We start from the raw sequence: 11,668 nt of genomic DNA on the forward strand, positions 1-11,668 counted from the left end.
CACAGCTGTCTGGTGGGTGCTGGCTGAATGTAGGAGGGACCCCAACTTTTCTGGGCACTATTGGAAAATGATCTCTCTTCCTTCGACATCCACAGCTTTTAATGATGTGCTGCACAAGAATGTTCACAGGGTTTTGTTTTACGTGGAACCATTGTAGGTATCTGGAACATTGTTTAGCAATGGGAACAATAAAACTACTGGTTTATATAGCAATTTGAATGGATCTTGAGAGCAGTACATAGAGAAGACTAAATCAATCTCAAGAAGAACATACAGGATGATTCCATTTAGGTGACAAAGTAAACAACAGAAAATACCTAGTTCCTAGGGGCTTCGGGGAGGAAAAGATGGACTTCATGATAATGGGGCAACACAGGCCACATCTTCCGAGCCCCGAAAGTTCTGTATCTTGACCAGTTACAGTCGCACAGATCTATGAGGGTGATGAAATGACCACACCCATCCTACCAATATTAGCTTCCTGGTTTGGATGCTGTATTAAAGTGTGTCAGATGTAACTACTACAGAAAACTGGGAGCTGGAGATAGGGCTCTGTGGACCAGTGTTAAGCCTAGCTTGTATTTGTCAGTCTCCAGCACATGGTGGGAGGGAGGGGAAAAGAGGAGGGAGGGGAGAATGATCCTCAGAGAACAGGAAGAAGGTATCCAGCACTCCCTGTCCTGTCTGCTTAAGCTTCTGGTGAGTCCATCAATATAGGTAAGTCACAGGAGAATATGAACTCTCTACAGAAAGGATAATTGATAGCAAAGCAACATGTGCCAATACGGTGTCCAACATGCTTCCAAAGTGTACTGTTACAACAAAATTCCTTAGAAAGTCAGAGAGCAGAGTCAATGTTCCCCAGACCAGAACAAAGCAGTTCTGTCCAGTTAATACTGTTAACTGGGTGCTTCTGCAGCAACCACAATGCCCCACTGAAACTCCAACCCTTAAGTGAGATTACCTAGGGATAAAGGTCAGGCCGGTCACAGAGATTTTAGGGACACCCCACATGGGTGCGACAGGTCCCTCCTATGTGGATTAAACAAGACCCAAGCCTGGGAACACCATGTAGAGCTGGAGTCTCCAGCCTTAGTGTCCAGTGACTACCTCCCTCATGCCCCTCTGCAGGTCTTTCCCACACTGCCTGCCAAGTTCACCGCCCCCTCCCCCCAGGCTGGCCCCTTTCTCCAAGGCATCCAGTCATAGCAAAAGCAGCTGGCGAACCTGTAATGCAGTATCCCAGCCAGCGACTTTGGTCTTGCCCCGTGCCACCCCAAGGCTCATGCTGGGTCCGTAGACATCCCAGATGCTGCTGGAGCTGTAGCAGCAGCCCTGCAAACAGCTTGGGCCAAAGCTGCCTCCAGGTGAATTGCAGTTTTTCCCTTTTCTTCTTCAACGTTTTATAGCACGCAGTGTGTGCCCAATGTTATAGAATTATGCCAAAACAAAGAGCAAAGTCCTGGTCCCGAGGAGAAGGCCGCGTAAAAGGAGTGAATGACGCAAAGTAAAAAGGGCAAGACAAACAGCAGGCACCCTGGGCAGGTGGAAGGTTCAGGAGGAAGGTAAGGTAGAACCAAGACTTTCAATGGCTTAGCACAAGGAAGTCTAGGTCAGTCTAGGTCGCCCCATGGCCGACTGCAGAGAGTTGGGTGCAAACATTCCACCCAGTGTTTACTAGACTCAAGTGCAGTGTCCCTATAATGTATGAGGTGTGCACTACTCTTATGTGGAACAGAAAAACTAGATCTCTTTGAGCTTCAACAGCTCCAATGTTAGGAGGCCCGGTTCAGGCCCCCAAGTGCTTTGTAAATGTGAAATTTTTTACTTCCCGAAGGTCCTGTGAGGCAGGAACCAGTCTGTTCTCTGGTTTTACAGATGAACAGTGAAGCAGTCAGGCTAGCTTGCCCAAAATCACTCTAATATAAAGCAGAAGAGCCACAGACTGAATCCAGAACACCCAAGTGACACAGCCCAGACAGGAGCTCCGCAAAGTCAGTCCTCCAATGGTCTCCAGTGCGGACTCCCTAGCCAAATGCAGCAACTGGCTCTACGTGGTTGTTAGAACTTACAAACTCATCCGCTGCCTGTCAGCAATGCCTGAACCTTCAAGAGTTAAAACACCACAGTGCTTATTTAAAGAACAAATACTGTTGGGAAAAAGACACCGGTTTTCCCTTTCTTCATTCCCTCAACAAACATGTACCAAGTGTCTGGAATGTGAAGGACAATGGGTAACAGCAGTCAACAAAAGCTGGGTGGTGGTGGCATATGCCTTTGATCCCAGCATTCAGGAGGCAGGGGCAGGGATCTCTGTGAGTTCGAGGCCAGCCGGGTTTACAGAATGAGTTCCAGGACAGCCAAAGCTACAGAGAAACCTGTCTCAAAAAACAAACAAACAAAAGCCAAAACTGAGGAGATGGAGAGGCCTTCCAGTTGAATGACAGATGTATACTTGATTGATCAAGAGCAGAAGAGGCCAGACAGCAGGACACACTCACTGCCTTTGAATCATTCAGAGGAATGGCACCATTCTCCATGCTATCCAGTAGGAAAGCTATTCAGTCCTTTTAAATTTCCTTTTGTCGTTTATTTCCTTCATTTTAGTTGTGAATGTTTTTTTGTTTTATTTTGTTTTTGTTTTTTGTTTGTTTGTTTGTTGTAGCTTTTCCCTCAGAATTAAAAAGTTCTCTCCAGGAGGGAAGTGGAAGGCTTACAAGGCTCCAGAAACTACTAAAACTTGGAAGTCCTCAGTAGACTGGGGTGGGCTTTGCCGTAAGCAGACATCTTTCATTCATCCACATTCCCCTAAGTGCCCTCTCATCCATGAATCGTCCCAGCAAATTCACTGCTTCCCTAAGCTAGGCTGGGGTGAAATCATTGCTTTGTTCCATCACTGGTACTTATCAAAGGTGAACAGACAGTTTTCATATTTCCCCAGCAAAAGTCAGAAAACACACACACAAAAACACCCTATCAAAAGCAAACACACACACACACATTTTAAGGGGCTTGCTAGAGACAAGCGTGGATCAGTGGGTGAAGTACTTGTTGTACAAACATGGGGACCTGAGTTCGGATCCCCAGCACCCATGTAAAAGCTGGGCATGTCAGTACATGTCTGTAACCCTAGCACCAGGAGACAAAAGAAAATAGGCAGATGCCCAGATCTCCTAGCCAGCCAGTGTAGCAACCCAGTAAGATCTGGTTCACTGAGAGATACTATCCCAAAGAATAAAGTGGATCACAATAGAGAAAAGCATTGAACATGGACCTCTGGCCTCCATTCATGAACATCCACGCACGTGCCAATACACTTACACGAATCCACCAAACACAAACACTTGCTAGCACTTAAACATCAACAATAATGTTACAGGTAGTAAAAACAATGGCTTCTCCGATAATAGCCATCTCACACTGAGTGCTTAGGGTACATCAAAAATCAGCCTAAGCATTTCAAGGGAATAAATTGCTCACTCCCTATATTATGCTGAGACACCACTGTCGTGAATCACAGATGAAGAAACCCTCCTCAAAGACTGAACACTACAATGTGATGTCTAATTCAGTAAAAGAAACATCTTGGAGGATCTGTATGCTTCACTAACTCTTAAGTCTCACCTTCTAATCTCCCGACCAAAGAGCTTACCATGTGCAGGTGGCAGAGAGGGAAGGTAATCCCTGAACCCAAAGTGAAAAAGCAAAACTGATGCAAAAGGTCCCTTAGGATTGATATCGGAAGATGATTTTCAAACTGTATTTTGAAAAGCCAGAAGTTTACCTTCCATGAGCATCTGTGGAAAGAGGAGGGAGGCATGCATTCATACTGTCTTCCACTCACTCCCACACCTCACTATATTTTAAACAATATTTGTATGCTGTGACTTTGGGTATAGCACACTGAAATAAACAATAAAACCACTAAAAACTAAAATCAGGACAGAAAACACCCTCCAATTCTCCATATAAACATAGAAAGTTAGCATTTGTTTAGAAATATTTTTGTGTGCCACCATGTCTATACTAAAATGGATCCCTCAGACAACCAGAAAAACAAACTGGGTTCCCCACAGAGGGCACTGTAAAGTTCATCTTCCTGTCTGCCCTGCCTACTTATGAAGCCCGTCACACAGTGATGCACCCATGCAGTATTTTACTATTTTCCATATTTAGCTACTTGTTTTCTGTGAATACAGATCAACACTTCCAAAATTCAAGAGAGAACAGAGCTAATAGACAGGACAGAGAGGAATCACAGAGGGCCTCCCTGAACCCTCTTCCCTTCCCAGAAGCATCTGCACTCCTGATATTCTTTAAGCCTTGAAGTGGCTCCTATCTCCTAATCAGCCTGGGCTGTCTGCTATTAGTTCCCTCCTCACCTCCTCTTACTCCCCACATGGCCAACTCCTATTTCTGCTTCCTAGCTTAAGAATCAACCTAGTCTTGCCTGCCATTGGTAGCACATGCCTCTAATGCACTCAGGAGGCAGAGGCAGGCTGATCTATGTGAGTTCAAGACCAGCCTGGTCTACAGAGTGAGTGCCAGGACAGACTCCAAAGCTACAGAGAAACCCTGTCTCAAAACACCAGAAAAAAAAGAAAAGAAAAGAAAAGAAAAAAGAATCACCTAATCTTGCTGGGTTGTGGTAGTGCATACTTTTAATACTTGTAATTGGGAGGCATAAACAAGCAGATCTCTGAGTTCCAGGCCAGCCTGGTCTACAGAGTGATTTCCAGGACAACCAAGGATACACAGAGAAACCCTGTCTCAAAAAGCAAAACAAAACAAAAACAAATAAACAAAAAAATGCCTTGTCTTGAGACCCTCCCTGACCCTTTCCAAGGTCAAATTCTAAGACGAAGTGCTCAAATACCCCACCCCTTTAATAAAGCAAATCCCATTGTAGAATGTAACTGTTTACTCAATTATCCTAGACTAACATATATTACTCAAAAAACATTTCTGAGCAATAGGATTTGCTTTGCTCTGTGTAAAGTGACAGGGAGACAGATTTAAAACACAAACAAACAAACAAACAAAAAGCCTCTCTACCACAGTTCCCTCATGCCGGTGTCATGATGACAGTCTGTGGAATGAATGAATGAGTAGAATTAGGTCATCACAGAAACAAGAGGTGGAAGACCTGAGGAAGGGCAGTGGTCACATGACACTGATTCTATTTTTCCGTTTCTCCCATGGCTGCCATCCTCTCAGCCTCTGCCCTCCCTGTTGGCCACCTTTATAAGAACTTTCAATTACTAACTGCCGGCTCATTGGCTCTTCTTTAAGCCAGTAGTTCTCAACCTTCCAAAGATCTTAGGTGAACCCCACCCCCACCCCAGGGGTCGTGAACCACAGGTTAAGGAATACTGCCTTAACTACTCTGAGCTTCATTCACCTTCTCTAAAATGGAAGCTCACAAATGCATACAGCACAGAGTGCTATGCAGCGCTTAAGTGAGATTCTTAACCCATAAAATGGACATGATAATGGAATCCATCTGATGAAGGAAAGTAGCCTGTGGGCCCTCCTCCAGGCAGCTAAGACTCCATTTTCAGACTACCCAAGCATTTAATAGTGTGGTTCTAAACCCATGGGTTGTGACCAATTTGGGGGGGGGTGTCAAAGGGCTCATTACAGGGATTAGATCTTGCAAATCACACATTTACATTACGATTCACAACAGTAGCAACATTACAGTTATGAAGTAGCAATGAAACAATTTTATAGCACGAGGGTCTGTATTAAAGGATTATAGCCTCAGGAAGGTTGATTTGATTCTTCCACCACAGACACCTGCAGACTTGAGCTGACAGCCAGACATCAAGCACCAATCTGGCCCACAAGGCCAGGAGCAACCACCTAGACACAGTGACCGCATATCCCTGATTCCTCTGGGTCAGTTCTCTCCTTTTCCTTCAACCAGCTCAGCAACCCAGAAGCACCACACTCCACTCCCTGTACGCGTGGAAGGGGAGTTCTCTCCGCCTCTCCCTGTAGATAGACTCAAGGATCCACAACCGGATGAAGAGAGCCGGTTGGAGCAGGTCGGTGGGTTGGTCCGTAGACCAAGACTGTCAGCCCCATTCCCGCGCTCACTGAAATCCGGATCCCTCCCACCTTCCTTCCTTCTGAGCTCAGCTAGAGCACGGTCCTAATCCCCCCTCTCTCCCCTGGTCCCGTTCCGTTCCCCTCAGAAGTTCTCCATGGGTGACCTCGACCCTACACTCCACACTCCTGTCCAGCTTCGGTGTCTGCTGTCTGTCCAGCACGGTAGGTCCCGGGTCCCAGGTCGCCAGACCGCGACCACCCTCAGTTTGCTCCAGACTCTTGCCCAAAGCCCGGCTCCCCATGAAAACAGCTGGTCTTCTTGCCTTTGGGACATCAACTATCAAGAGACTTCGAATCTATTTTAAACCCTGAACCCTCGTTGTCCTGTCCCCATCCCCTCCCCCCCTCGGGATGGGCACAGTTCCAGCTACTCGGGTAACACCTTGCGGAGACAATCCCATCCCCAGCCGTGCGGAGCTCTGGGAGGTCCCCGGAAGGATCCGACCCTCTGCAAGTCAGACACTGTGGTGGCAAGGCAGACGGTCCCAAATAGAAATCACTCCCAAGGGCCAAGGGACCTCCAGCCTAGGCTCGGCTCCAGTCTGCGGGAAACAGCCCCCACCCCCTCCCATAGTGGGAAAGGAACCCCACAACACTCTCTTCAAGCACTCCCCTCTGCCTGCCCTGATCTACCCTATTTTCTAATCCCTCCAGTCTTTAGCCTGGAATAGTTCATTTAGCTCATAGTTCTTCAGAATAATTAAGGACAGTCAAAAATTCAGACCCTAGATAGGTCAGAGACCTGTATGCCCACGTGCATGTTTCCCCACTGGCACACACGTTAGCCCATGCAGGCTAGGGATCCAGCCTTAAATTTCCACACTGACACATTTTTAAAAGAAAATAGACTACATTACACTCACCCGCCTGTCTTCTGTGCCTTCTTTGGGTTGGAATCCAAGGGAAGTGGCCGTAAGAAGCGTTTTGAGAGACCCTTCTTTTCTTTTCGCTTCCTAAAGAGTGGAAATTTCCATTCTGTGATAGGGGGCAGCATCCTAGACGCGGTTTCTGCGGACCCTCCCTTCCAGTGTAGCCACCAATCGCAGTGCGGCAACCTGAGATGTCAACAGAGCATCCTCCCAGGTGGAGACCAGCTGTCCAGCTGTCCTCTGAGAGTGCTCCCTGTACTGGCCCGGGGCCTTTGCTACCAAAGATCTCAGTGTAAGTTTATTTTCGACGGTTAAGTTTCTTTCTTTCTTTCTTTCTTTTTTTTTTTATTTTCCTGTGTGCAGGAACGTTTGTTGATATCCATCTTTAAGTAGGTAAACGTGTTCAGTGTAGAGTACTCAATAAACAAAGTCTCTGTCAGGGACTGCAAGGCTGACTGTCGTGTAGAAAAAAAAACAAATAGAACACAAACAAATAGAAAATACTGGTTACAGTAAAATGTCACCTTATGCAAAACAAGAGTCCACTTGCTGGCACACTTGTGGACCTTTCTGGTAATTCTTTTTCTGGGGTCCTAACAAGTATGATCTCCAGTATACACAAAGCTATAATAAACCATCTCTTCTGCTGGTTAGGGGGTCTACCTATCACCTTAAGGAAAAGTGTGTTTATAAAGACATTTTCTGATACTCAGCATAATTCTCACTTCAAAGAAAGCTTGTGTTATTTACTAATAGTCAGTTGTCATGGGGGGAGGGGGAGTGGCTCACCAATGGTGACCTAACAGACCACCAGGGACATGGAGTGCTTTCTGAAGTCTCATAATACAATGTAAGTTAGTTCAGAGCTGCCAGTCCCACTGTTTGTTCTTACCAGGAACACCCAGCCCTTCCTTCGCATTTTATAGAGTCTGTATTGTAACAAGGGCAGCACTTTAGATCGTCAAAGACGAAACAACAGAAGTGTATGTGTGATAAGGGACACTCAGAATTCTCCATTAGTGTGGACACGGACGGACGGACGGATGGACGGACGGACACACACACACACACACACACACACACACACACACACACACCAGGTCATACAAAACAATTCAGCAGCAGGACAGCATAATACCTACAGCATAATATCTACCACAGCATGATTCTATAACCACCCCCAAAGCACAATATGTGGGAAATACATATTGAGCTGGTGAGCAAGCCCGATCAAATATGATACATACATTTTGTTTCTCCATTCTGTGGAGTTAGAATAAACCGTGAGAATTCTGAAGTCCCTTCGGCTTGTTGAAATTGGATTTTCTTCAAACTACAGTATTTCTCTGCTCATTCTTCTTTAATAAATGTAAGTAAGGATCCTGTAAGAAAGCCACTTGCAGGTCAGAGTGTCGGGACCAAGAGAAAAGGGTCAGGGACAGAAGAAAGTAGGCTTGTATCTCTCAGTGCCTAACCTGAGACACAGTAAAAGAGAAGCCAGGCCTGTAGGCAAAATGTCAGCGGAGGGAAGACACAAGTGGTGACAGAATGAAAAGCTCCTGACAGAGGAGCAAACACCCTACTTTTAAGAAACAAAACTCCTATTATCCATCTTTTTCTTTCTGTTTTTTTTTTCTTTTTAAAAATTGACATTTTATGTGTATGGGTGTTCTGCCTGTACCTAATATGAGCATGCCTGGTGCCTTCAGGACAGAAGAGGGTGTCAGATCCCTCCCTGGTATTGGAGTTATAGGCCATTGTGAGCTACTACATTAAGTACTGAGAATCAAACCCAGGTCCTCTGCAAGAGCAGCAAGTGGTCTTAAACACTGAGGCATCTCTCCAGCCAACTCTTCAATAATCTATAATCAGTTCTTGGCATCTGTGCCTTAGCTAGTACAAAAAAAAATGATCAAATGCTCTGGTTCATTGCCTGATTTAATAGGAAACTATGGGTTATTCATTTGTATGTACTGGTAATCTGAATTCGGTTGCAGGAAGTGGTGCTAGTTTCATCTATAAAGCGGTGGCATTCTGATTAAAGTTCAAGTTGCCCATCTTCTGTGGTGATTGTATTTCAACAGAGGTGCAGAAGATCTCACAAGGGTGTGAGAAGTGTGAGACAACCAAAAAGCCTGTATCCCTATGCAAACTCGACCATGAAAGGCCATGTGGCAACAACCCAGTCCATCAAGCATTTAAACAAGTGTTTGAAGGTACAGGAAGCCAACCGACTAGTGGTATGAATATTCCTGAAGGACCACACTCTCTGAAACGCATTTGGGTTTAGCGTGAGATAATTCACTGGCTCTGAAGAAGTCAGCTTCTACCCTAATTTTACAGTCACCACCCTGGGACAAATTTGTTATGTTCTAGTGACTCAGTTTCTCTGAAAAAATACAGAACAAGTGTTGATACACTGCTTGCCTGAAATAAATTCTTTTCAGACAGTATCACAAGCTCACCGGGTGATAAAGGGGAAGAAACTGTTGGTGCTAGAGAAGAGAGACTAAGAAAAAGCCCAGGTCTGGTCACACACTTTGTAAAGCTTTACCAGTCAAAATGCATCTGCTCAAAAATCTAGAAGCAGAGCCGGGCATTGGTGGCACACACCTTTAATCCCAGCACTTGGGAGGCAGGGCAGGTAGATCTCTGTGAGTTCTAGGCCAGCCTGGTCTCCAGAGCAAGTGCCAGGATAGGCTCCAAAGCTACACAGAGAAACCCTGTGTCGAAAAACCAAAAAGAAAAAAAAATCTGGAAGCAACTCTACATGCTTACAACCAGACAGTCAAACACGTCAAAGCCTACACTCTCTTTTCCAGTCTGACCCTTAGGGCACCCACCATACGCTTCCTAACTGCTGGCATTTCAGCCTGCAGTAGTCCCTAGCTTCCTAAGGCCAACGACCTTGCATATCTCACTCAGAGTTTCTCAGTACTGTCCCCTCTTCCTGGAAACCCATGCTAAGGGGGGGGGGGGGACGCTACCTGTCACCGTTACCTTTTCTCACCATTCAAGCCTGAGCTCACATGTTAGTGCCAGGGTGGTTTTCTCTTGGCAGAGGCTATGGGGGGCTTAGACTACTTCAGTAGGAAGGGGCTCTCCTAACCTACACAAAACATTGGGGAATATGAATCTCAAAAAACTCACCTCTTGCCCCTCCACACAACTGCCACTGACCAGCCAGAATTTCCTGTTCTGTTTCACTAGAGACCAATGTCCTTCCAGCCCCAACTCTGATGAAACTGTCGGAAGAATGACGGCACAAGGCTGCCCCTGGTCTCTCATTGTCATCCTCCCAGGTCAGTCTTCAAGAGCCCATAAACTCAGGGCTACCTGCATACAGCAAACTTGGAGGGTGAGCCATCTCAGAAGAGTGTTGTTGGCAGGTAATAAACAATTGAAATGCAGGCTCACCTGGTTGCACAAAGCAACACTTTTAGGAGCTCATGCCCCTTAGATGCTGCCTTCCCTTGAGTAGTTTCTCATTTCTGGAGTCTGTCTGTCTGTCTGTCTGTCTATAAACAGCCCAAGACTTGTGTAATGTGACCCCTCCCCCATCACCTTCATCAGAAAACCACACTCAGTGATTTTCCTACTGGACAGATTTTGATTGGCTGCCTTCTGAAAGGTGTGAGAGGACGGAATGTAAATGGGTACAACTCTGTCCTTATGGAGACTATAATGTGGTTGGAGAAAGTATTTTAATCCAAGTATGACACGCAGATGTGTAAAATGACACAACTGCACCAAAGGGAAGACTCCACAAGGGAATAATGGTGGATGAGTGCGAGGCTGTTTGGCTTGCTCAGCTGGCTGTTGCTCGGCATGCTGGCATGTAGGTGAGAGGCAGCCCTGTGTGGATAGTGTTCCTGAGATGATGGGAGCCTCCAACTGATCCTTCTGAAGCATGGCCTCTGGAGCAGGAGGAACATCTCACCAGCTCAGGTGCACTCCATTCTCCCCCGAGCCGGGGTAGATGTGGGGCTCTGGTTTCATTTCTGCCTTCCTGTCAGGCTGCCTGGGTGGCCTCATCATTCCAAGCACCACAGTTTCACTCACTGTAGGGTTGTTCTCTTTGCCATCTGACAGGAAATGATCTCACTTGTGTGTGTATGTGTGTGAGGTGGGGGTGAGGAGTCTCTCTAATGTGATTCAAAAAAAAACAAGGGGAGGAGACATTTTACCTCAACTGACCACAAAGGGTTCTGGAGAGGTTTAAGAGCAATAAGCAGCTAAACAGGAGAGAGGCTCAGAGAGTTAGGTCTGATGTGGAGACCAAGGGTATCTTAAAAGAGTGCATCATGCAAAGCAGGGGGAGATTCCTCCAAACTCTAAACAAACAAGCAAAAACATGAGAAGGTTGGTTTGAAACTGTGATTTACAGTCAGTACCATATCTGTTCTTAAACCTGTATTGACATATTGCAGCATGCTGTATGCTAGGAAAGATGTGTTGCAAGATTCTGCAATACTTAATGAGTAAAGGACAAAGTCATATCGCAACTCAGGGTTCTGCTGGTAGCTTGTAACACAACTGATTTTCACGCTACCAACTGAGTTCATAGCATCCAGGGGAAACCCAATCAGATAACTTTGACCATTCCTATTCAATGGAATGAATGAGTAAGTGAGTTTGTCAAGATGACTTGACATTTTTGGTCTCTATAAATTCCAGACATGTGT

The 11,668-nt window shown here is 45.9% G+C and overlaps 1 protein-coding gene and 1 long non-coding RNA gene across 5 annotated transcripts in view; one reads left to right on the plus strand and one right to left on the minus strand.

The window, feature by feature from the left end:
- Positions 1 to 10,271, minus strand: part of Slc38a4 (solute carrier family 38 member 4) — a 67,530-nt gene extending 57,259 nt beyond the window's left edge. For 2 of the 4 annotated variants that reach the window (XM_027396393.2, XM_035440842.1), the window contains exons 1-3: positions 10,134 to 10,271; positions 8,231 to 8,365; positions 6,978 to 7,067 (exon numbers count right to left, since the gene is read on the minus strand). The gene's annotated coding sequence lies outside the window, so the exon portion shown is untranslated. Of the gene's footprint in view, positions 1 to 6,977; positions 7,095 to 8,230; positions 8,366 to 10,133 lie in introns of those variants that run through there. The other 2 variants (XM_035440843.1, XM_027396392.2) reach the window with 2 other exon arrangements.
- On the plus strand, positions 7,175 to 10,303 carry LOC118238414. Its single transcript, XR_004768635.1, has 3 exons — positions 7,175 to 7,275; positions 9,068 to 9,199; positions 10,194 to 10,303. It is a non-coding gene; the product is annotated as an uncharacterized LOC118238414 (long non-coding RNA).
- The last annotated feature ends 1,365 nt before the right edge of the window (positions 10,304 to 11,668 follow it).

The sequence above is a fragment of the Cricetulus griseus genome, chromosome 2 (genome assembly GCF_003668045.3).
Source record: "Cricetulus griseus strain 17A/GY chromosome 2, alternate assembly CriGri-PICRH-1.0, whole genome shotgun sequence".
In the NCBI taxonomy this organism is placed as follows: Eukaryota; Metazoa; Chordata; class Mammalia; order Rodentia; family Cricetidae; genus Cricetulus; species Cricetulus griseus.